This window comes from Colias eurytheme, chromosome 17 (assembly GCF_061535395.1).
Source record: "Colias eurytheme isolate Ceu_HAF_F1 chromosome 17, ilColEury1 Martin Lab GWU primary, whole genome shotgun sequence".
Lineage (NCBI taxonomy): Eukaryota > Metazoa > Arthropoda > Insecta > Lepidoptera > Pieridae > Colias > Colias eurytheme.
In genome coordinates, this window is record NC_142996.1 from 7,089,124 (window position 1) to 7,114,518 (window position 25,395).

At 32.5% G+C, this 25,395-nt stretch overlaps 1 long non-coding RNA gene across 1 annotated transcript; it reads right to left on the reverse strand.

The window, feature by feature from the left end:
* Positions 1-1,091: 1,091 nt before the first annotated feature.
* Positions 1,092-3,813, reverse strand: LOC149901295 (uncharacterized). Its single transcript, XR_016457688.1, has 2 exons — positions 3,729-3,813; positions 1,092-1,216 (listed from the first exon to the last, which is right to left on the reverse strand). It is a non-coding gene; the product is annotated as an uncharacterized LOC149901295 (long non-coding RNA).
* Positions 3,814-25,395: the final 21,582 nt, after the last annotated feature.

Below are 25,395 nucleotides of genomic sequence, written 5' to 3' on the forward strand. Positions count from 1 at the left end.
TCACGCCGTAGCATCACATCGTAGCATCACACCGTAGCATCACGCCGTAGCATCACAGCGTAGCATCACGCCGTAACACATGCCGTAGCATTACGCCGTAGCATCACGCCGTAGCATCACAGCGTAGCATCACGCAGTAGCATCACGTCGTAGCATCACGTCGTAGCATCACGTCGTAGCATTACGTCAGCTGGGTCCACATTTGTAGCATCTTGACGTATCACGATCAGTCGTATCGTATCGAGTATTTGTATCATAAATATGGACGCTCATTTGTCCATGTCGTATTATAAAGGCATATCTTGAAAAAAAACGCGTCCATACTTATCAAATGCTGTATCATGTCAGTGTATCGGCGGCAATGGACGCTCCAGTTTTCATCCGATCCTCATATCTTTTCCTGATACGCGTTTCTTTCAGTGTACCTTCCCCTCTCGTACGGTTCAGTAACTCTAAAACTGTAACTCTTCCTCCAGCTCGTCCCAAGCGTCTTTCTTCAACACTTTGTTGAAGTAATTCTTGTGCTTGGGATCCCATAACACTTCTTTTCTTTTATAGGCGTCGATTAGTTTTATAACACTTTCGTTATCCCAGCTCATCTTCATCTTCAACAAACCACGAAATGGCGGGAACACAGGCAATGATCGCGTATCAATTGCATTCACGTCCAAACTTGATCGATACGATGTGTATCCTCTTTGATGATCGCGGAAAAACCGACACACGATGGTTCGCGGTGTATCACGTATATCGTATCGTAATACAGTATCAAAATACGTCCATACCACCGATCGTGATACGCGTATCAGATACGAGGTGTATCATGATACACGGTTAGTGCGGATCGGGCCGTATCAGATACGGCGTGTATCATCAACGGGTATCATCTTGCGTCCAAACTAGCGATCATGATACGCGCCGAGGCCACGCAACGGAGATACGATACACCGAAATGCTACAAATGTGGACCCAGCTTTAGCATCACGTTAAGCCGGGTCCAGGTCGGGTTTTTTCAAATGTCGTTTGTTAAGGACGCTGTCACAAATCTGCGTTACTCAAATTTAGGTATCTAACGACGTAACTTTGTTCGCGGCAATATCACGCTCACGTAAACATAGCGCATTCCATTTTATAGACCATCTTCATACTTGATATTATTTTTAATTTTTGATATTATGTATTTTTATTGAAATTGATTCCAGAAGATTACTAGGAACTTTAAAAATTCATTTTGTTACTTTTATTAGTAGGTACGATCCTAATAAGTATGTTAGTATATTCAAACAACTTAAAAAAGTGTGACTATTTTACATCATTATTTCATTGAATAATAATCTATGAATTGTATACAATATCAAAGCTTTTTAAGAAATGTAGAATTATTATCATACATATGATGTTACCGGCACTGTATTAAATCCGGCATTGTATACAATTCTTAGTAAATGTATGGTAAATGTATGTTATTCCGAAAAATAGTCGGAATGAAATAAATTATAGGTATTCGTCACATAACACATTACCTAGGATACTCTTAAATCTGAACTTTTCCTACGTAGCAAACACATTTGCAAGTGTGGGTAGTTTTTGGGGTAGCTATTAACCAATATGAGGTCAAAACTAAAATCCAAGATGGCGCCGACGAAAATTTTACATCTTTTCGTCATGGGTGTCATTTTCAAGGTTTTGGAGTAGCTCTTAACAAATATGAGGTCAAAACTAAAATCCAAGATGGCGCCGACGAAAATTTTACATCTTTTCGTCATGGGTGTCATTTTCATGGTTTTTGGGGTAGCTATTAACTAATATGAGGTCAAAACTAAAATCCAAGATGGCGCCGACGAAAATTTGACTTTTTTTCGTGATGGGTGTCATTTTCATGGTTTTTGGGGTAGCTATTAACGAATATGAGGTTAAAACCAAAATCCAAGATGGCGCCGACGAAAATTTGACTTTTATCGTGATGGGTGTCATTTTCATGGTTTTTGGGGTAGCTATTAACGAATATGAGGTTAAAACCAAAATCCAAGATGGCGCCGACGAAAATTTGACATCTTTTCGTCATAGGTGTAATTTTCTTAATAATAAAGAAGTAAACTAAAATAAAATAACAGATTTTCGTCGGCGCCACCTTGGATTTTATTTTTGACCTCATATTGGTTAATAGCTACCCCAAAAACCATGAAAATGACACCCATGACGAAAAGATGTAAAATTTTCGTCGGCGCCATCTTGGATTTTATTTTTGACCTCATATTGGTTAATAGCTACCCCAAAAACCATGAAAATGACACCCATGACGAAAAGATGTAAAAGTTTCGTCGGCGCCATCTTGGATTTTATTTTTGACCTCATATTGGTTAATAGCTACCCCAAAAACCATGAAAATGACACCCATGACGAAAAGATGTAAAATTTTCGTCGGCGCCATCTTGGATTTTATTTTTGACCTCATATTGGTTAAAAGCTACCCCAAAAACCATGAAAATGACACCCATGACGAAAAGATGTAAAATTTTCGTCGGCGCCATCTTGGATTTTATTTTTGACCTCATATTGGTTAATAGCTACCCCAAAAACCATGAAAATGACACCCATGACGAAAAGATGTAAAATTTTCGTCGGCGCCATCTTGGATTTTATTTTTGACCTCATATTGGTTAATAGCTACCCCAAAAACCATGAAAATGACACCCATGACGAAAAGATGTAAAATTTTCGTCGGCGCCATCTTGGATTTTATTTTTGACCTCATATTGGTTAATAGCTACCCCAAAAACCATGAAAATGACACCCATGACGAAAAGATGTAAAATTTTCGTCGGCGCCATCTTGGATTTTAGTTTTGACCTCATATTAGTTAATAGCTACCCCAAAAACCATGAAAATGACACCCATGACGAAAAGATGTAAAATTTTCGTCGGCGCCATCTTGGATTTTAGTTTTGACCTCATATTAGTTAATAGCTACCCCAAAAACCATGAAAATGACACCCATGATGAAAAGATGTAAAATTTTCGTCGGCGCCATCTTGGATTTTATTTTTGACCTCATATTGGTTAATAGCTACCCCAAAAACCATGAAAATGACACCCATGACGAAAAGATGGCAAATTTTCGTCGGCGCCATTTTGGATTTAAGTTTTGTCAAATTGCTTTACCCCACCAATCCGTTCAACAACCCATAAAAAAAGAGGATCTCAGTCAACATAATTTTTAAAACATAATTTTAAATTACAAATAACTGGAATATGAAACTTATACAGTTTACTCTTATAAAGTATCAAATATTTCAAATCACGAAAACGACAGTATACGCACAATAATCTTTTTCTAATTCGTTTTTATTTTTGGGACGAGGAGCGATACACCCGTCCTTCCAAGAGCGCTTCTGAGCGCGGTCTGACGACCCGCGAGAGCAAAATGTATGAAGAAATCGACAAGTATTTTTAATTTAGCTTATAATTGAAATAAAATTTTGATTTAGATACAAAAAAATTATCACAATCTATAAAGGACTATATATCCCTCAATAATTTATAGGTAAGAAGATAGATTAGGCTTTTAATTTTCTTAAAAGTGTACCGGTTTAGACCCCATTTTTTTGCATTTTATGCGATCATTGTGCTGGGAAAATCGTATTTCAGTGACAATTTTGTATGACGTCGTACAATTTTTATAAGATGATCGTATAACTGAATATATTATCTTTAAATTAAGATATTACTTTGTTCTCACGTGTAAGTGCTTTGAGTTAAAATTGTACCGTAAAATAGCGGTTTTTGTTAAAAAACTGTTATAGCACCCTTAAGGTAAAAACGCCAGAACTATTTCTAAAAAGTATCAGGAACTGTAGAACTCAACTGCACGCGATAAGAACTCACATTTTTTTTTTGATCTGCTAAAAATGATCTGCTACGGGAAGTTGGCAGATCATTTTTTCAAATGTCGTTTTTAAGGTAAAAACGCCAGAACTATTTCTAAAAAGTATCAGGAACTGTAGAACTCAACTGCACGCGATAAGAACTCACATTTTTTTTTTGATCTGCTAAAAATGATCTGCTAAGTTCACTAACATCTTTGTTTTATACTATGTAGTGATGAGAAAGCGTACGTCTATCATTTACGTCGCCACGGACCGGTTATATGGTATGATTTTAGTGACTGGAGATAGGAGGCTAGGGAATGATATAGACTTTTTACCGCGTTGTAACCTCCCATTTCCATGGAAATTTTTCGCAGACAACTATTTAATAATCGATAACATACGCAAATTCAGTTCACGTCCGAACTAGTTTGGTCTATTACTCAAATTTAAAACGCAAAAGGGGCGCAGATCTCCGATCTAATGAAATGAAACATCGGCTAGTTGGCATTGTGCCAAGTTGCAAAGCCTTTGAAACTAGATTCAACTGCGCATTCTCGTTACGCAGCTGAGGCTATTTGAACGTACCAACTCCTTCACTTTGCTACTAATTTTGACTAATTCGTCAGCATTGCTAATATCTCGTTTGATGCATTGTCTGTGTGTTGTATGAATAATTTTATTACAACGTAGTTTCACATTATTAAATATTTACTTATCTAGTTTACTTTTATTTGAATAGACTAAGATAATAAAGACTTAGAGGTATATATTTATGTATGTATATATTTTTAGTTATGTATATATTTTGAACAAAATCGATTTCAATTCCAGATGTTAGTTCTATATATGTATATTCTGTAACATCGTAATGGTGCATTTACATCAAACGATCATAGAGCCTAGAGCTAGAGCAAGAGCATTCTTTCGTGATCTTTTAGTATAAACGAAAACTCGTATTCACTGTTGTTCAGTATAAGAACAATATTAAAATTGTGTTTTGAAAGAATAAAGAAATTGAATAGAACCTTAAGAACTACTACTTTTTATCATAATATTAAAAGTATACATAAAATACCAAAATAAATTAGGTATTTCTATACACAATACGAGACAATGAACAATTTACTAGCTTGAAGTTCCCAGTTGGCTAGTTTGTACCGCGTTATTTGATTTCTTGTGTCTGTTTCTGAACGAACGAGTTTCAGGTCACTCTATTTGCTACGCTCTTGAGGTTTTAAATTAAACAACGTTTCACATTTTCGTATTTGTTCAAGTTAGAAAAATTCTAATATAATCATGTTTTACTAAATGTACCTACCTATTGCTTTTTTTTATTTTTCTCTTGCATTTAATTCTTTTCATTATATTGGAATTTTCTGACATAGTAAATTTACTTTTTATTGATTAATTGTTTGATATTATTATCGGAAACATCTAATCTCTCTCATCTCTCAGACATAATAGTTAAGAGTTTTATTTTATTACAGTATTTTATAATAAAGAAGTCACATAACAATCAACCCAGCAATTGGTATAATTGACTTGAATAAACTGAAAGGATAAAAACAACAGCTAGGAACCGGATAAATCTTGTTTATGATGATCACTTACACCAAAAGTAAGTTAAGCCTCCGCTAACAAACAATAAAAACTTCTGACAATTTATTTTGCGAATTTATCTTACGGTATAAAGCGGTCCTACTTTTTCTCATTTACCGTAGAAAACAATTTTCATACCAACATATAATAAAGGAGAGTTATTATATCCTGAAAGGAGCCTATTTGAATTTTCATTACTGTGAATATACTAGCCTACAGGTATAAAGCTACGTTTGGTTAATTGATATTGTTATACATATTTTTGCTATCTTCATTATTATTTTGGCTAGTTCTTTTTTCTTTTTCTGGGTCAATGCTATTTTTCTGTCTATATTCATGTTAAAAATACCTTTTGAAGAATATTACCATATGCATATTACGCTACATAAATGTGTATTTTTAAAGTTGATAACAACGTGCATAACAACATATTAACATTTTCACTTACCAGTACAAGTCGAGGAAAGTCGGTTGGTAAAAACCTACGAATTAATTAAAAAACATTGAATGTAGAGCTGAAATAAAATATCTAAAAATACAATACTAATAAAAATTACTCTCATTGATACATTATATTAAACACTAGCTGCGCCACGCGGTTTCACCCGCTCCGCTCCTATTGGTCTTAGCGTGATGATAATAACCTTCCTCGATAAATGGGCTATCTAATACCGAAATAGTTTTTCTAATCGGACCAGTTGTTCCTGAGATTAGCGCACACAAACAAACAAACAAACTCTTCAACTTTACAATATTAGTGATTATCAAATTACTCTAATATATCACATTAACTATTTAAAAGAGAAAATTCACAATTACCCACCCACTCGTTCCATTATCTAATGACAAAAATCTAACTATTTATAAGAATACCACTTGGGAATAGAATTTCAACCGAGTTCGTCAACCAGACAATATCTTCGTAGAGTCATGCCCTCTCATGTCACCTTAACTATGCAAAATTAAAATTTGGATGAAGCAAAGTATATTAATATAAAATGTTTTTGAGCCTCGATAAGACTAAGTATGATGAGAAGTATATTTGAAATAACTTTATTAAATATACGATAATTCTGAAACGTAATAAGGTTTTATATTGTGTTCGAAAAACATAGAGTAATGTTAGTAAGATTAATTAAAAACATAATATTTAATTACGTTTTTTGATACTGTGAAAATAATGATTAAGAGAAAAGCGTTATTGATGGTAATATTATTGGGCAAAAGATAAGAAGTAACAGGTACAATTTTATTATATTATAATTATGTGATGAATGAAATCAACAGCAATTTAAAAGTTTAAAAATTATTTCCCTAATATTTCTCATAATATTTCTCTCTTTCCCTATAATAATATTTCTCAATACTAGGCTATAATATTATGTTTTTGATTTTATACCGGGTCAACTAGGGCGTTGCCGTGGCGAGGGTGTATTTCATAAAATGTTATCACGTTTCGTATAATGTGAGAAATAAGGAAGCTGCTACGTCACTTATAGTTCTCCCACTTTCCTTAACACAAAATATAATACGCATCCTTGTTTTCGTATCGCTTACAATTTCCAGAAACAATTTTCTTACTTAAATATTTTCCCTATCAATATCCATATTCTTTTGCATATCTATATAAACAAGTATATATTTGTCAGATTATTATTACCTACCATGTGTTTTTTATGTAGGTAATTGTAGGATTACTACAAGATAAAAAAGAGCGTGCGCACACGTGTCAGAATAGTCTCTATTCAAAGATACCAAAATCGTCGCTTTACTCCATGACGTCACAGAATTGCCATGCGACCTTTAAATTTTACTCTCAACGCGCCTAAAGAAGTTTAACTTCAAAAAATGATACACATGACATGAAATATCAATGGATAGGCCAGTAAAATGTCACCTAGTGGGCGTCCTGCTTTGTGCGATTGGAAATAAAACAATCGATCAATACAAAGCAATCTAGAGCCACGCTTGTGATCAAACGGCGTTTCTTTCTACACAATAATGCTAGGAACAGAAGAAATTTACGTAATATGCAATTTAGTAGACGTAGATACTTGATAGTATAGAACAGAGAACTTGGAATTTAAATTTATATATAATATTACTCTAATGCTTTACTGGGATATAATAAGGTAGTAGATAAATAGTTGTGTAAGTATTCAACGTTTGTGTCTTATAATAGGTACCTAAAATACACACTTCGCACTTTCCAGCTAGATATACTTTCACATAATAAGAATAAACAAACACACTGAAATCGGATTCACCAAAGGTAAGCTTTATCATCACACGTAAATATAACAAATTGCAACATCTAAAGTATTCACACAAACACGTTACACAATACACAGCTGAAAGCTTCTGATTATTGCTTTGAAGAACCAACACAAAGACGCAACCATTCATCTGTTACAATTCAGTTTTTTCGCTATCCATAGAGCTTCAATCGACTGCTAACTAAATGTAATGAAATGATAAAAACCAATAGTTGGTGTTCATTGGTACGAAAATATCTTGAGAGCGTTTGAACAACGGGAAAATGAGAAAACGCAATTGATAAAAGCTTATTTTGAAGTTTTTTAATACAATTATTAGATATATGTATGCAAGTATATAATTTTCAATACTTTGAGTAATTATTAAATTAAATATTATTCAGAACTTCTTGAAAAAGTTCAGCTTGAACTACAAACGCTATCAAAAAAGACAATACTTCGTTACTGCATTACCATAATATTATCATACTCTAATAAAATGTCGAATACTGTAAGAGAAAACAATATTTAAGAAAATCAAATATTGTCAAATATATTTGCGTTGAGATTACTATAAAAAGGAATATATATTTCATATAATTTTAGATTTATATAGCGAATCGAAAGTAATACATATTCATGAGAGGCGATCCTTGCCAACTTCTATCAAAATTGGTCTGCTAAAAAGCTTCTTCAAATACACTATCCACTTTATCTTCAATAACAACAAATATTTATTTAAATATCGCAACATGCGTACATTGATCTGGCTGCTAAAAATGGATATCTATTGGAAATTGTTTGTACAGTAGAATTAAATTGAATGATATATCTTTACATTAGGATTTGTTATGAAGCTGTATCTTTGTCTTATAGTTACGAAGAAAAAGTGCCCTGATTTTTTATATTACACTAACAGTGCCCCGCGGTTTTACTCGCAGTGCTGCGCTCCTGTTGACGTGATGATATAAAGCCTTATAGCCTTCTTCGATAAATGAGCTATCTAACATCGAAAGATTTTTCAAATCAGACTAGTAGTTCCTGAGATAAGCACGTTCAAACAATCAAACAAACACTTCAGCTTTATAATATTAAGTGTATTACATCAGGTAATTTAGTAAAAACAATCACTCCATAACAATGCAGCTATGTACGAGTATACCTCCAAATATTATATATGTTGCATGAATATACTATCAGCTTAAATATATAAGCTGCATTATGCCACCTGATATGACGTCATCGTCATCATCCCGTCTAATACCCATTGTATTATAATACAATGTGGTATTATAGTATTCAATCACAAATGACCTATCAATAACTCAAATATATGAGCATAATCCACACTTTTTTTGTGTTTGCAAAGAGCTTATTTAATTGTGAATTTAATCTCTACTTAATATAATAAAGCTGAAGAGTTTGTTTGTTTGTTGAAACGCGCTAATCTCGGGAACTACTATTCCAATTTGAAAAATTCTTTCGGTTTTAGATAGCTCATTTATTGAGAAAGGCTATAGGCTATATATCATCTCGCTAAGACTAACAGAAGCGGAGCACTGCGGGTAAAACCGCGGAGCACAGCTAGTATCTTTATAAAAGCAGTTTTAATACTTGCAATTTTGATCAGCTTTTATAACTCCTATACATATTTAATTGAAGCATTTTTGAATGAAATAATATAATGAATAAATAGATAATGTAGTAAAAATACCTTTGACCTTTATGCAAAGCAAACCAGTTTATAGTGAAGTAATATTAAGGAACTCAAAGAAACAACGATGTTGTAATATTAATAATCGCGTCCAGTCTTTTTAATGGCTGAAAACTAAAATAAGTGCAATTTAATTACTTTCTTCAACTCAAAGCCGGTTAACACAAATTATAAATTTATCTGCAAGCTACAATAAGATTCAGCTTTTAAATACGAAAAGAATAGAAATGCTGATGTAATTAGAATTATATTTAGATTAGCTGAATCACACAACTTAGTCCATTATGAAAAGGAATATTTCTTTATATTTTTGCACCATTTTTATTGATGCTTCAAACTCAAACTAAAACTCAAACATTTATTTATTCAATTAGACTTCTTAGTCGTAGCGTGATTTTATTTAGCACTACCAAACCCGGCGAACTCTGTTTCTCCACCAGAGACACCTTTTCGTTGCTATAAACCTCACGGAGCCCGAGACCTTTCCAACGAATGCAAAACCGTGGAAATCGGTTCGTGCGTTCTGGAGTTATAGCGTCAGGAAGGAAAACCCGACTTATTTTTATATAGTAGATAATATACCTAGCTTTCCTCGATAAATAGACTTACTGAAATAAATAGAATTGATCAAATCGAATCAGTAGCTTAATTTAGTTTAAGTACCAAAGCTTTATTAGTATAGATAGTCTCACAAAATAATTTATTCAAACACAATAATCATAAAAATTCGAACTCATCGAGTCTCTGGTAAATATGAAAAGAAAACCAAATGCGGTGTGCAAACATACGGCATTGGGAACCGAATTTACGATTCAATATGCAGCTGGTGGAATTCACCCAGTGCTGTTTATGTGACCCTAGTCGAAATATGACAAGTCAATAACTGCGTTAAAAACAACCGACTTCAAACTTGCACGTCTTGCAACATTTACAAATACAGACAAAAATGCTCATAAAATAAAAACTACTGGGCCTATCCGAATAAAATTTTTATGGGACCAATTCGACACCATCCCGCATCGAACAAAAAAAGAATCACGTAAATCGGTTCAGAAACCACGGAGTAATCGTTGTACATACATAAAAAAAAAAAAAAAAAAACATACCGGCTGAATTGATAACCTCCTCCTTTTTTTGAAGTCGGTTAAAAAGATAGATGAAATTATAGTGAAAATTTAGTAAAAATAAAGAAAAGAAGTGTATTTATTTACTTAAGTATATAAGATTTATTTTGTTATAAGTTTGTGTAAATATATTATGTTTATTAAATTGTAGAAATATTGATTTAGATATAATAATCTATATCTATTTATATTTAATAATAAATAGTTTAAAAACTCATGAATCGATTTGCTATATATAGGAGTAGTGGAAATGCTAGTACACAGATAATATAATACTATAGGTAGTATGACTTTCACAAGAACTGAATACATACTAAATGCATGAGATAATAAATAAAAAAGCAAAAATAGAATATAAAATTAGTAAGTAAAATTTAATGTTTTCTCGCTTCAACGAGGAAAGCGGAACAAAATGCGCAATTAGTTGGCGAAAACGTTTAAATATTTAATTTTGTACCCATCCTTTGAAACTCTGTAGAACACCTCGAAGCTCTAGTTTTGCTACGTGGAATACGTTTCATATCTATTGGTAGAGTGAACAAGAAAAAAGTACGTTTATATTGTGAATTAAATGTTATAATCTATACTAATATTATAAAGAGGAAAGGTTTGTAATTATGTATGTATGTATGGTTTTTCACGCATAAACTACTGGACCGATTTCAAAAATTCTTTCACCATTAGAAAGCTGCATCTTCATTGAGCAACATAGGCTAGGTTTTATCCAAGAAATCTCACGGGAACGGGAACTATATGTGGGTTTTTCTTTGAAAACGCAGGCGAAGCCGCAGGCGGAAAGCTAGTGTAAAATAAAATATTTCAATATATTACATTGTTATCGCAATACACATTAAATATAAAATTAACGATATATAAATATGAAATAAAAGTGCATCTAACACAAAAATAATCGTATCCTTTGGGTATCAGATTTGAGATTATCCATCCATACTTAATATTATAAATGCGAAAGTAACTCTGTCTGTCTGTCTGTTACTCAATCACGCCTTAACTACTGAACCAATTTGCATGAAATTTGGTATAGAGATATTTTGATACCCGAGAAAGGACATAGGCTACTTTTTACCCCGGGATAGGTTTTATCCCGGATATCCCACGGGAACGGGAATTATGCGGGTTTTTATTTGACTGCACGGGCGAAGCTGCGGGCGGAAAGCTAGTAGTCCATACATTAATTTAGATACATATAGGTAGCATATTTACAATATTTTTTATTAAAGACAAATGCTGTTCCATGGGACCCCTTGGTGACATTAAAACTAAAGCACTATTTAACATCCATCTTCTATAATTCTATGTTTAATCAAATTTATTTCTAATACAGGATTCAGATAGACAATACTAGTCATTGCTAACCTAACCTATAACATTCATTTTACCTAGTATTATAAATATTATTCAATGAACTAATAGGACCTATTTAATAGCCTGAAGTCGACATACCTCGCATACCTCTGCATAACTCAATAAATCATATCATATCAATGGAATAATTGTTCTCAACTATATAAAATTACATTAAGTTTATTCTTCTTTTGTATGATCATCTGAATATAGAGTTCCTGATTAGTCGTGTTTATTTACAAAATTGTGTGCTTCTTTTCGACACAGTCACAATAACCTACAGATTTAATCAAAATACAAGTAATTTTACTTGTTCCTGCCTCTGCTACCAAGTTCATAAATTTTTAATAGACTATCTTTCCCCATACAAATTCAGGTTTAATATTGAAACAAAAGCTCACACAACCGTTCATGATTATCATAAAACGAGATTTCTAAAAGAAATAGTGAAAACCTCTACTCGTCTTCAGTAACCTACATCTATATAAATACTTATACAATTTCAGACGTCTAAATTGGTCGTATCTTTCCAATTATAAAATACACTAAAACTACACACTATTACTGTTTTAACAATACAGTGTTGCACCATTATACAATGAAAACTTCAGTGAAATCCTACATTGTATGAGACTACGTGACGCTGACGCTACGCTTCGGGTCTTTAAAAATGTATCTTTACTTGGTGCGAAGTAGCTTGGAGGAACAATCTCATTTCGGTACAAAAAATGTATTATTCAGTTTAACGCTGATGTATTAAAACGTTTGTTTCAGCTGTTTATCCTACGCAATTGATCAGTAATATGTAATTATTCATTCATTTAGGAAAATAGAAAGAAGATTCGTATATTATATGCGACTTTCTTTTCGAATAAAACACAGAATAATAAAACAAATCTCATTTAATTGTAGATAAAAAGTACACATATTGTATTATCGTTAAACAAAAGAAAATATACAATTCTGATGCTGTAAAACTATCTCCATATCTGTATGAACATTGAACAATACATAACAGCACATCGTCAAAATGTATAAAATACATAAAGCAGTCACCAAGAAGATGAATTATTCCAATATCACGGCAGAATTTCATTACAAAGCTTCAGTAGGAACTCTTGAAGCAGCAGAAAGGGATAAACAGCCACTTAACGGTGCCATTGTCTCAAATAGAGCTAAATGTAAGCCATAAACATGAAAAATGAAGCGAAATGAACATCCCAAGAGAAATGTTGAAACCCTTAAATTTATCCTCAGAGGACATTGCTCTGCTGACAGTGGTAAATTTTACACGATAACAACTAGAAAACAAAAGAAAAAGGCTATGAATAACGAATTCATTACTTTTTCGCAATAAACGTGTACAAAATTCCTTGGAGATCCTGTAGAAACAAAACATTTAACGAGACGGAGAAAACTTTTAGCGAGGGGCATTTTCGCTAAGGAGCTATTTTCCGTTTATGTAATACTCAAGGCTGTTTACAAAAAATGTCCATTCAACGTTTATTCTGTTAAGCAAAACGAGCTGACAATATTATGTCTATCCGATCATTTCACATCACAACATTTAAGATTCAATCCACGCACTTGCGGTTTCGCATATCCTTAAGCGGTTTCTATAAGGCTTACCTGATCTCAATTCGAAAGGCATGATACCAAGCGTGAAAAGCGCCCCTCCCCTGCAGTCACCCCGGTCACAGTTCCATCCCTCCCCTCGTCATTCCATAGCTATTACATTCGATCACACACAAACACATTTGTATCGACACTTATATATCACTGGATAACCTTAGCTGTCAGAGGTTATGCAGCATGACGCACTAATTGTTCTCGATACGTCAAAAAAGGGTAACGGACGGTTTGACACAGCATCCGCGGCGGTGGCGGGGTCACTTCTGCCGTTGAGATGCGGCGCGCGCCGACAGCGCACCCCGTTGCCATGACGACGGTCCGGGCGATCCACCTCGTCCTCTATCGCATACAAAAACAAAAATAGCAAATTAATTGCGTAATCGTGTACCGTAAAATTTTAGAGCTAATAAGTAAGTTCAGGCTCACTTTGCGCTCCAACTTCAAAGGATGTTCGGGAGTTGGCTGTTTAAATTCTGGTTAACTCCGAGTTTACGTCTGATAAATGAAGTATGTACCTACATATTTTGTTGAAAAGTTCGAAATTTCGATGTCAGAATAAGTATGTATATGTTGGAACTTGAAAGGAATTGCACGTGAGGTACAAGTCTCTTTGAAGCGTAATTGGATATTCCTGGCTTGATGCACTGCTGTGTCTGCCAGTGTGAAGTATACGTTTTAAGCTGCACGAGATTTGGGAAGGATTGCCTTTCTAAATCGCACAGTGTGTAAAATGCTTTTAGGGGGTAACTTAATATTGAAACTTTCCTAATTTATGTTAGTGAAGGAACTACTCCATGTGTTCCTTATCGCAATCTCTGTAATAAGAAGATGCCGCAGTACACCAGAGAGATAATAATATATATTCTCCAATATTACACACGTCTCTATATTTTTTAATATAACATTTTGCTGACAATAGAGTTCACACAAAATCTTAAAATATATATGCATAAGACTGTATTAAAATTGTTTTCCGGGAATTTGCATATATTCTTTACTAGTTCAAAGCCTATATAACTTTTAAAAATGGATACGCTATAATATGCCCAACCTTTTCGGTACGATGAGCGTGGAGTGTTGAACTCTACGAGGGCCGGTAACAATAAAACTTTTTTACAATCAAAGTCTAGTTCGTGCGAAGTTGTGGACAAAGGTAATAGTTTCAAAACTACAACCATTCAAATTTAGTACACGTTCAATTTTTCTTTTTCAAAAGAATGTAGCGATGAAATGATTCTATCGACTAATTTTCATAGAGCCTAATTTGTGTGGAAATTCGTGCGGTGATCTCTTTTAAATTCTGATGTGGATGATATTATGTATAATGCATCTCGAGATTTTTCTAAAGTAGACTTGGAACTAAAGAAAATGAAATGTTCTCTATACACTCAAGGACGATGACGTTTCATGTTCTCACTCAACTTATTTTTTATATGGAAAGCTAAACATTATTTTGTTTCTCATATTTTCTTCTTATTTTTGTTTTACGGGAGTTGAACGAAATAAACGGAGACCTATGGACGATTTCAAATAATAAAAAAATATATTACAGACTTTTTAATGGATTGAAAGACGTTTTATATCCCTTTGGGTATTTAATTGATAATTTATCTCTTATTACAGAAGATACAAGTTGCCAACACTGGCTCATCTGAGCCCGTTAGTTGGAAACTGCTACAGATTTTAGCATAACTGGTATAACATTAGTTTTAGAGTTCAATTTACTTTATGGATAGCTTTATGAACGTGAGTATAGATAATCTGAGGTATGATTACAGAGATTAAATAGCAATTTATCACTTTATTACTTACCCCTTTTACCTGCGACTTCGTGAAGAAATTTATTTTAAAACAACTTAAAAATTGTGTTTTATAATAGACTAGCTTCCGCCCACGACTTTGTACGTGCATACCCGTTTTTCCCCGTTCCCACAAGAATTTCGGGAAATCCTTTCTTAGCGGATGCCTACGTCCTAACATCTACCTGCATGCCAAATTTCAGTCCGATACGTCCAGTGGTTTGGGCTGTGCGTTGATAGATCACTATATCAGTCACCTTTGAGTTTTATATATATATAGATAGAGATCAAGAAATTATACTTCAGTACATTGGTTCTATTTTTTTTAATAGGTACTTCATTATTTATAACCGATAATAATTATACTCTCCCAACAAAAATTGTTTTTAATGCATTCAATGCTTTATAAACAATCTACTGGTAAGATTAATATGATTTATCTAATACCTAGCTTTTTTTTTAAACTGCATACATATGTTTTTCAAATGAAAATAGCTCGCTCGTGCGTGTGTGGGTTTTATTTGCAGGTACGGACAAACCGTAAAACCTTTTTGAAGAGATTTAGTGTTATTGCGTTATTTTGTTGATGTAAGCTGGAAGATTTACATGCTATTTTTATTAAAAAATACAAACTAGTATTAAAATTTAGCTTCACTTATATAATTTTATGGAAATGTGAAATCCTACTAATATTATAAATGCGAAAGTTTGTGAGGATGTGTGTGTGTGTGTGTGTGTGTGTTTGTTACTCTTTCACGCAAATTTTACTGAACCGATTACAATGACATTTAGCACACATATAGAGGGTAACTTGGATTAACACATAGAATAGGTTTTATCCCGGAAATCCAACGGGAGCGGGAACTATACGGGTTTTCCTTTGAAAACGCGGGCGAAGCCGCGGGCGGAAATCTAGTGTAGTATAGATTATAATAATTACTACTTACACAAACACACACTTTAATTGTGAATTTATCTGGCTAATATAAGTTATTATAACTATGAACCATGAAAAAAAAAAGATGTAGAGATAATTAATTGTCTTTAATATAAAAATGAATCGCAAGTGTTGATAAGCGCATAACTCGAGAACGGCTGAACCGATTCCGTTAATTATTTTTAATAATATTCCTCGAAGAACGAGGATGATTCTTATAGAGAGAAAACGTAATGTACCACGGTCGAAGCCGGGTTGGACCGCTACTGTGAATTTTCCTATCAATTCATTATTTTTCATGCATAATATTATGTATTTAAGGTATATTCAGAATTTAATATTTTTCTACTAAAAAATGCAAATAAAATCATCAATATATTATCTGTGTGATATTATGAATAACCCAAATATGCAGAAGTTCGTTGAAATATTGCCAAGTATTAAATGCAGCGGATGCTGTGCTGATTTCCGAAGTTAATGGCTCAGATTCACCTTAATAATATATTATATAGAATGTATTTTGTGTGTATATTCTGGTCGATATTGGTAACTATCGAACTACGAATAAATATCTTATCTTATGCTACTAATATCTTGTATTATGTTACTCTTCCTAATATTATAAGCGTGAACGTTTGTGAGGATGGATAAGTATGTATGTGTGTTCTTTTACGAAATTAGCACTGAATATATTTTCATGATACTTGGCAGTATAGCATAAGTACAAGAGTTACACATGTGCCTATAATAGAAATGCTTTATTTTATCAGCGGGTTCGACCACGTGTGAAACCGCCATTTATTTTATATTTACGTTTATTTGTAAAACTGATGAGTAAATATTATGGGAGGTGCATTTTACATCTATTAATTGCAAATAATTCTAATAATTAATTAGCGTATTTTATTTTGATTTGATAAAACTTCAGATTTTTATAGAAAAAATAAATAGTAGAATTATGGCTCTCCATTACAAATTATGCCATCGTCAATCAAAGTTCAAAATTTGGATAAGCTCACAAACTTAACAGCAATCCAAAACCAATTAGACATTTGAGTTAGGTATTACAGCTTAGCCTATAATTATAAAGCTTATAAACAAAACTATACAACAATTTGATACAATTATTTATAATCCTGCGGATAATGATCTTGCGGTTTTATCAGAAGTTAGAACCTTCTCTCTTACTGTTTTGATGGGATTTATGCGATTCGAGTTCATATTAAACCCTGTTAATATCATAGTAATGATAGTGATATAGAATTCACTTTGTAGTTTCTGGTATATAAGCCTTGATCTATATCAACATACATTATTTTTATATAGCTCTATAGCTATTTCTGGTAAACTATAAGTACTAATAGGAAACGGCTTGGAAACGGTAAAGAGACTTGTCTAAAATTCATTACAATAGTTGACAATAGTTTGATTTTTGTTAAATTTTTATAAATTCGTAGTTTATATTTTTATAAATACTATAATTTAAATAAACAATTTTTGGATCTAATATATACACATACCTAATACAAAACACAGAAATTTATAAACTTTCAACTGAAATATAACGATTTATATCAGTAGGTGCTGTTTTGATATTTATACACTAGTAATAATTAATATTGTAATACTGTGCTAGTATTCTATAGGCTCTGTTCTAAAAAATTGATTGAACTTAATTGTTCTGTCAATCAAGTACCATCGGATCCTAGGCAATAACAAATTTATAGAAAAATCTACTTTTTAAATCAATTACAGATTCCCTCTAATTCAAAGCTCCAAAAGTCCTTCAATTTCTTAATCAAAGCAGTAGAAAGCGATTATTCGTTTTATATATTTGATTCTCGAAACCTCGAAAGATATTAATTAAACATTGGTTGTGGTTACGTCAAAGGTAAGTAACCTTACACAAGAGTGAACTCCTTTACATTTATTGAATATTGAACTTGCTAAAACTTGTGTATAGGGTGCTTAAGTCGTTTATAATTTACTGAAACATGAGTAAGGAATCTAGTGGTATGTTGAGAACTCTCTAGGTTGAGATTTTGATTTTAACTTCTGGAGCAAATAATAATTGTTTTGTATTAAAATGTATCTGCAATTAGTCAATATGTTTGTTATTGGCTTAGTATGAGCCTTAAAAAAATATGGAGATGCCGTTGCTCTTGCTCGACATTGGGTAACACTAACTAACTAAAGGTCGTAAATATACTATTTATATGTTACCCTATTTACATTAGGTAATAGAATTTTCAACATTTTTCTGTTTTTTTTTTCCTAAAATTACTAACAGAATAATATATGTACTACAAAAGTAACTAAAATTTTACGTAAATTAAATACAAGCACAAGTTTCCGTGTAGTTTGAAAATACATGTTTCTATTGAAACCATTTATTATACTTGCCACAAATGGTACAAACTGAAGCACATTTCTATTTACTGAACCATCATCTTTCACAAAGGTTTACAAAATATCCTGGATACGCAACAGTCCAGAATAATTAATTATTAACACTGATAAAAAAATCAACATTTATATGCGCCTATGACAATTTTAGTAGCAAGTAATATAATTATATTTGTTTTAATGTACATACTTCTATGTTAAGTTAGTTTTTAATTCTATAAGTATAATGAAACATTAATAAAGACACAACGTGTCAATAATAGCTATGTGGATGGATAAGTCAGAAAACTATTATTGAGAACTAAAAGTGATGTAAAAGGTCTATTCCATCAGGTGAAACTGCAGTGCGGTTGCCTACTCTTATAAAAAGGAGTTATTTATTCGTTTAAATATATCAGAAAGCTTTACGTTTACCAATTAGATGAAAGGTTTCCAGTAACATACTGAATCATTTTCATTGAACGTTTTGTGTTAAATTTCATCATCTCATCATTATAACATTGTAATGGAGAAAGTTTTTTTTATATAAATCATGCGCTTTCCAGTCTTATACGAATCTATGGCTACGTTAACAATTTCAGGATGAAAATCAGAAAGGAAATACGGGCATTCATTGCCGTCGTTTTCAATTCAGTCATCTCAAAACGATCAAAGACATTCGCAGTCGTGGCTTATGGAACTGTAAAGCTGTGCTGTAGAAATAATTATCATGTGTGTTTTTCTTGTGAAAAAACGGACAAAGGATGGTTGTACCTAACCCTTATTTTTATGAGAAATTTGTTTATTTTGATACTTTGCTTTATAGTATTCATATGATTTATAATAATAATAACTTAACTAATATTATAAACGCGAAAGTTTGTGAGGATGTGTGTGTGTGTTTGTTATCTACTCTTTCACGAAAAAATTACAGAACCGATTACAATGAAATTAAGCACACATATAGAGGGTAACTTGGATTAACACATAGGATAGGTTTTATCCCGCAAATGCCACGGGAACGGGAACTATGCGGCTTTTCTTTGAAAACGCGGGCGAAGCCGCGCGCGGAAAGCTAGTGATTTATAAATTACAAATGAGATTGTTTAAAGAACAGAAAAAATTCGATCACGAGGCGGGAGTCGAACTCGAGTCTTTAGACTAAAACATTAATTGTCATTTTACTTATTTTCAAAAATCTAACAATTTTGAGTAATATTCAATTAAAGTTTGTCCGAATAGAGATAAAGAGCAATTCATATTCCATAAAGAAATTTGTTTTATTCCTCTGATTGTCATTCTCTAACTTTCTTTACTCAGATTATAAGTCTTATAACAAACTTTTTTAATAAAAACCTTTTTACGTAACTTTTCTCAATATTTTAGTAGGAACCTTGATTCCACGTAAATCTGATTAATTCGGTGGTTTCAAATTAATCTTAAATATTATGTAAATTGGCTAGCTATTAGGTATAATAATCGAATTAAACTAGAAATTTAATTCTAAACAGCTGATAGAATTAAAATAATTTCACAGTCATGCAATATAACTATTTATTAGGTATCTAAGTCGGTACCTAGATATATTTTTTATTTTCTCTCTTGGTCGCGGTTTTTCGTTATATCTTAGTAAGGCCAACTATTAAATATTCTGTGGTAAGGCAATCGAGATTATTTACACAACTTACTTTAGCATGAAAGAAAGAGAGAAATAATAATTGATGTATATAAAACAACCCTTTATTTCCACATTTACAGATCTAGAATTTATCTAGCACTCAAAATTTCCTACCAAATAAAATTCACGCCACTAACGTAGGTATTCCAGAATTTTCTACCCCTAGAAAAGCTGCTATCGATAGATTTCAAACAACTATTGATTTCCAGATTGTCTAGCCTCGTTTCTATTCACGGGGCATCTTACACCGTCCCAGACTTGAAAAGTATAGTTTGTGGAGTGTGTTTCATCGGAAACATTCGGGGAATTGAACTAATAAAACGGAACGAAATTTATTATATATACGTACGGCATAAGTTTGTGATCGGTTTTTAGTAAAAATGTGTAGGTTCAATGGTGTTCGTCTGTAACTTTTTTCGGTCATATTTTATCGTGCTCAAAGAAATGTATTTTAGCATGCTAGCAGATCTGTTTGATTGCATTTAAATCATTGACACAGATACAGAATACATACGTACGGTCTAAGACAATGCAGAATACGTAGCAAAGCAGTATCAAGTTTCTAAATCTTAATGGATCCAGAATTATTGATCCCATGATCTATAGGGGAGCTAACTCTATGGATAATCCAGTATTTTCAATTAAGTTAATACTTCTTTCACTAGACCACAATTGACATCCAAAACCAAGGAAAAGCATATAGCAAAACTTCAACGTTTGCTTTAAATATTTATTCTTTAAGTGGTCGTATAAAACTTTCAGAGTTCCACTAAGTCCTTATCAAGTTTGAAGATTACTTTGGAAATTAACTGTGCTTGTGGAGAACGTTCGTTGTGTTTAGAAAAGTGTATTAAATTACTCACTAGGATCTAGGAATATCTGGATGGTACGCAATATGTATTTTTTTAGTAAGTAAGGAGATTTTTAGTACTGGAATTTAGTAAGTAGTTACGCCTGATTTGGAAATGAGCAATATTCGTATAGTGCTTATTTGCTAAGTTAAAACGATAATGTAAGGAGAAAATGGCAAAATAGCGCCTTACGAACATTGCTCTCAATTACAAAAGGCGTATTTTTTTAAGATATTGTAGATCTTAAATTACACCATTGTGTTTAAAATACAGACGTAGAGGTTTAGAGTGAATTATATTATTAGTGTAAATAGTCCTAAAATCTATTGTAAATTTCCTCTTATTTATTTTTCATGTTGAGGTTATTCCAGCAATTCCATCAGTGGCGCAGCTCAGGTTAAGTGTTATTTCATATATTAAATTCCTAGAATATTTCTATAAATATTGTAAAGCTCACGAAGAAATATAAAATTGCAACAGCACTCGAAACTAATGCTCGTACGGAGGCCTCATAAATAACTGTTTTAAAGTATACAGATGCATTGTTTCTTTGCAAACGTACGACAAGCCCCACAGCGATGTACTGCCATTGATATTATATGACGTGTATTTACTATTTAATAACCATCCTTATGCTGTAGACATACGTATGATATTCGCGTATAAACTGCTTTTGTGTGAAGGCTTCCTGCAACAATTGCATACTAGACATCGAGGACTGTGTAATACCTGAGTTATTTATGGTTGTAATTATTCTATTGTTATATAAATTACTTACTTCAAAATTTCAAGCACTCTTCAAATAAACCCCGGAAGTAACAGGTTTTTGAACAAGTTAGGCCCATAAAAAAGCGGAACTGTGAAAACAAAAGTTGTGCTGAATTGGATCTACTTATCTTGTAAGTTGTAGCTGATAGTTTATTTTAAAAACAATAGGTACACTCGAGCTTTAATATGACGAATGCAGGGAATGCTCAACTAGATTGCAATTGAGCTTATCGAAGAATTTCAATACGTTGATTGATTATTTAAGTCGGTACAATTTTTGTTCACATTGCTAACACAATGCTTCTTTACCGAAATTGTAAGAATACTTAGGTAAGTACCTAAAAAAAATTATGAGGTAGATTTTCATTGACATTTCGGTTCGCAAGCTTTTAAGCTATGCATTTGTCAGAATCTATACCAGCATAAATAATGGAATTAAAAAAAACACATAGGTATATGTTCATCTCATTGCGTGACACGAGCCAAAAAGGCTTCACAGGCTGTGGTAGACACGCACTTCGAGGACTTTTTACGCAGATTTAGAAAGTCAAATTCTTCTTGATGTAATTTATTTTTGAGCAAAACAGACGTTATATGTACCGACACCCGCATCCGCATATTTATTTTTTGTATAGGAAATAAGCTTACACTATGTCACCATATGGTAAGCGATAAGTAATACCTAATCTAAAACAATTAGTTAACCAGTGCTTTTCAAATTATAAAAATAAGCTGCATATTATTGCAACGTTAATTTCAAAGTTGAAAGTTGAAACTATACGTACCTACCTACATAACTTTAATATTATCATTAAAAATTCAGATCTATATTGCACTATTATAATACGTAGCACAGTAACATATTACAAAGATTATTAACAAATTAAAATATATAAGACAATAATTATTGTAAAGTTTTACTTCATCCCGCACGTGCCTACCTAATAACATTCTATAGCTCTATAGTCATTCTGTATTGGACGCAAAACTGGACATTTATTATTTTATTTATTTCATTAAGGATCACCAACATGACATACACTGATACATAGATAAAAGCATTAAAGTAATAACAATCGTAGACATAGTGCTGTCACAATTATAGGCAACCACCACTAACAAATATAACATTAAATCAAAGACACACAGTCTGCAGCTAGCTGCAGATTAGGTAAAAAGTATACATATACATAATACATAAATCCAATTTTGACGGCAAAATAATCAATTAATGTTAAAATAAAACTACATTTGATCAACTGGGTTTTGGTAAAGGTTCAATCGAGAGCAATTCCTTTTTAAATTTATGTACAGTGTTTGAGAAAATGTCAATAGTCTTGTTATTGCCAGAAACTATATTATTATATTCTTTGGTAAGGCGAGAAATGCCTGAATAATGGCCTAGATTACTTTTGTGGAATTTTGTATGGAACGGCATATTATTAGAATGTCTAGGCAATCTGACTGGAACTTTAAAATTTCTGGAATTTTTAAAATTTTAAAGTATGTACCTATAGAATATTTACTTTCTACTTATCTCTAAGGTTTATAACTACCATTATTGCTTCATCATAGCGAAGTTTTACCAAGTTTTTATCATCTATAAGATTGTTTTACACACATCACCTGCACCTAGTAGATTATATAAATCGATCCATTCCCGTGTGTAAGACTAAATTCTTTTGATAAATAGGTATTTACTCCACAATGGACGACAGGGATGGATCTTTTTCAATGTATCTGCAATTCTAAGGAATTCCCTTTTGACCTTACCGGTCTACACTTTGTATGAATGAGGGATACTAACAATATGGCCGCCAGGTAGATTTATTTAAGTGTTGTGGATATTATTACACCCCTGGACATCTGGGGAATTGGGATAATGTGGAATAGCAGACCTACTATAATGATTCCATGGCTAACTCTTTACCCATCTTGAAAATGGTATACCAACTTAATAATGAGGAAACATTCATAATTCTCTTATTAGCATTGAGTTCATGTATGAATTGGGTCACCTTTTTAATGCATGAAGAAAAAATCTAACGGGAATAATATCCATCTATCCATAATGAAATAGATACAAGAAAGAAACGCAACAAATCGTTTATAATAATTAATAAATTATGTACATTTCGCCTCTTCGAGTAGATACATACACACACATAGTATTTACACCATAAATACACAAAAACACGATTATAACCATTCAAAAGCACAAACACGAGTCAAGAGGTGGCATAAAAAGTGTCCAATAATTACGTTTCGAGTGGACTAAGGATTGTCCTTTGAGATGTTAGAATCATTTTGTTCTCGGCTTAACGCAGAAAAGGCAATTGTTTCCGCCATGTTATTGTTCTTAAAAAGGCCCTTGTATCTAATTCAAGGGCTCTTCACCGTTAATTGACGGAGAAATTACATTTTTGGGACACATTTTGCTTTTACTGATACGGGATTGCGTCCAATTCCGTAATTGCAAACAATGCTTCAGGACATTATCATATAATTGTCTTGTTATGGTATAATTGTTTGATTATAACATGTACTTACCTAAAAGCGGTACCTAATAAGTTTCATGATTGAAATGAAAAAATAATAGGTAGGTACTTTAACCATTTTGTGTTAATCTAAACGCTAATAAATTACACAGATTCAAAATGTTTTAGTTTACCGCACAAACCAGGTACTTTTTATTGGTCTATGTTTAGTAGTTTGTAAAATAAAAAATACTTACCCACATCACAGATTAGATAGGTACTAGCCCACATAGCTACTAAGTACTAGGTATATTATTAGTAAGATATATTAAAAATACATACTACTTACCTACTCTATTATAATTTAATAATCTTATAAGTCCTTTCGTCACCCCTTGTGATGAAATATCAAGTTATTTTAAGCCACTTGTAGGCACACGTGCTACCGGCTAGGTTTTTTATAGAAACACCTAATGAACCGAACGTTCGGAAGCTGGCATGATTCCCTACTCAGGATATCCTGTTTGAAAATAAAAGAGCTACCCCACACCTTTGCAATACCACATACTTAAGAACGAACTGTATTACATACCACAAGAACAGCCAGTACATTATAAATCTTATTGCAATAGCTATAAGATTGAAGTTTCAATACAATTCGATAATGTGTTGGTGTGCGTTAAGGGCGCGTATAAAGTCAAATCACCAATCAACTTTTAGTTGATACGTGTAATATTCAAGACCAAATATAAAAAATAAAATATATGTAAAACTTGATGATATTTTCGATGATATTGTCAGATCAAAAACATAAAATATTGAAATTGACTCGATAGAAAAAATTCACGAAGTTACCTCTAAATTTCACACTTTTACGTTTTTTACTGGACATGGTAATACTTATTATGATTTTTTTTTCATAAACAATTATATTAAAACATT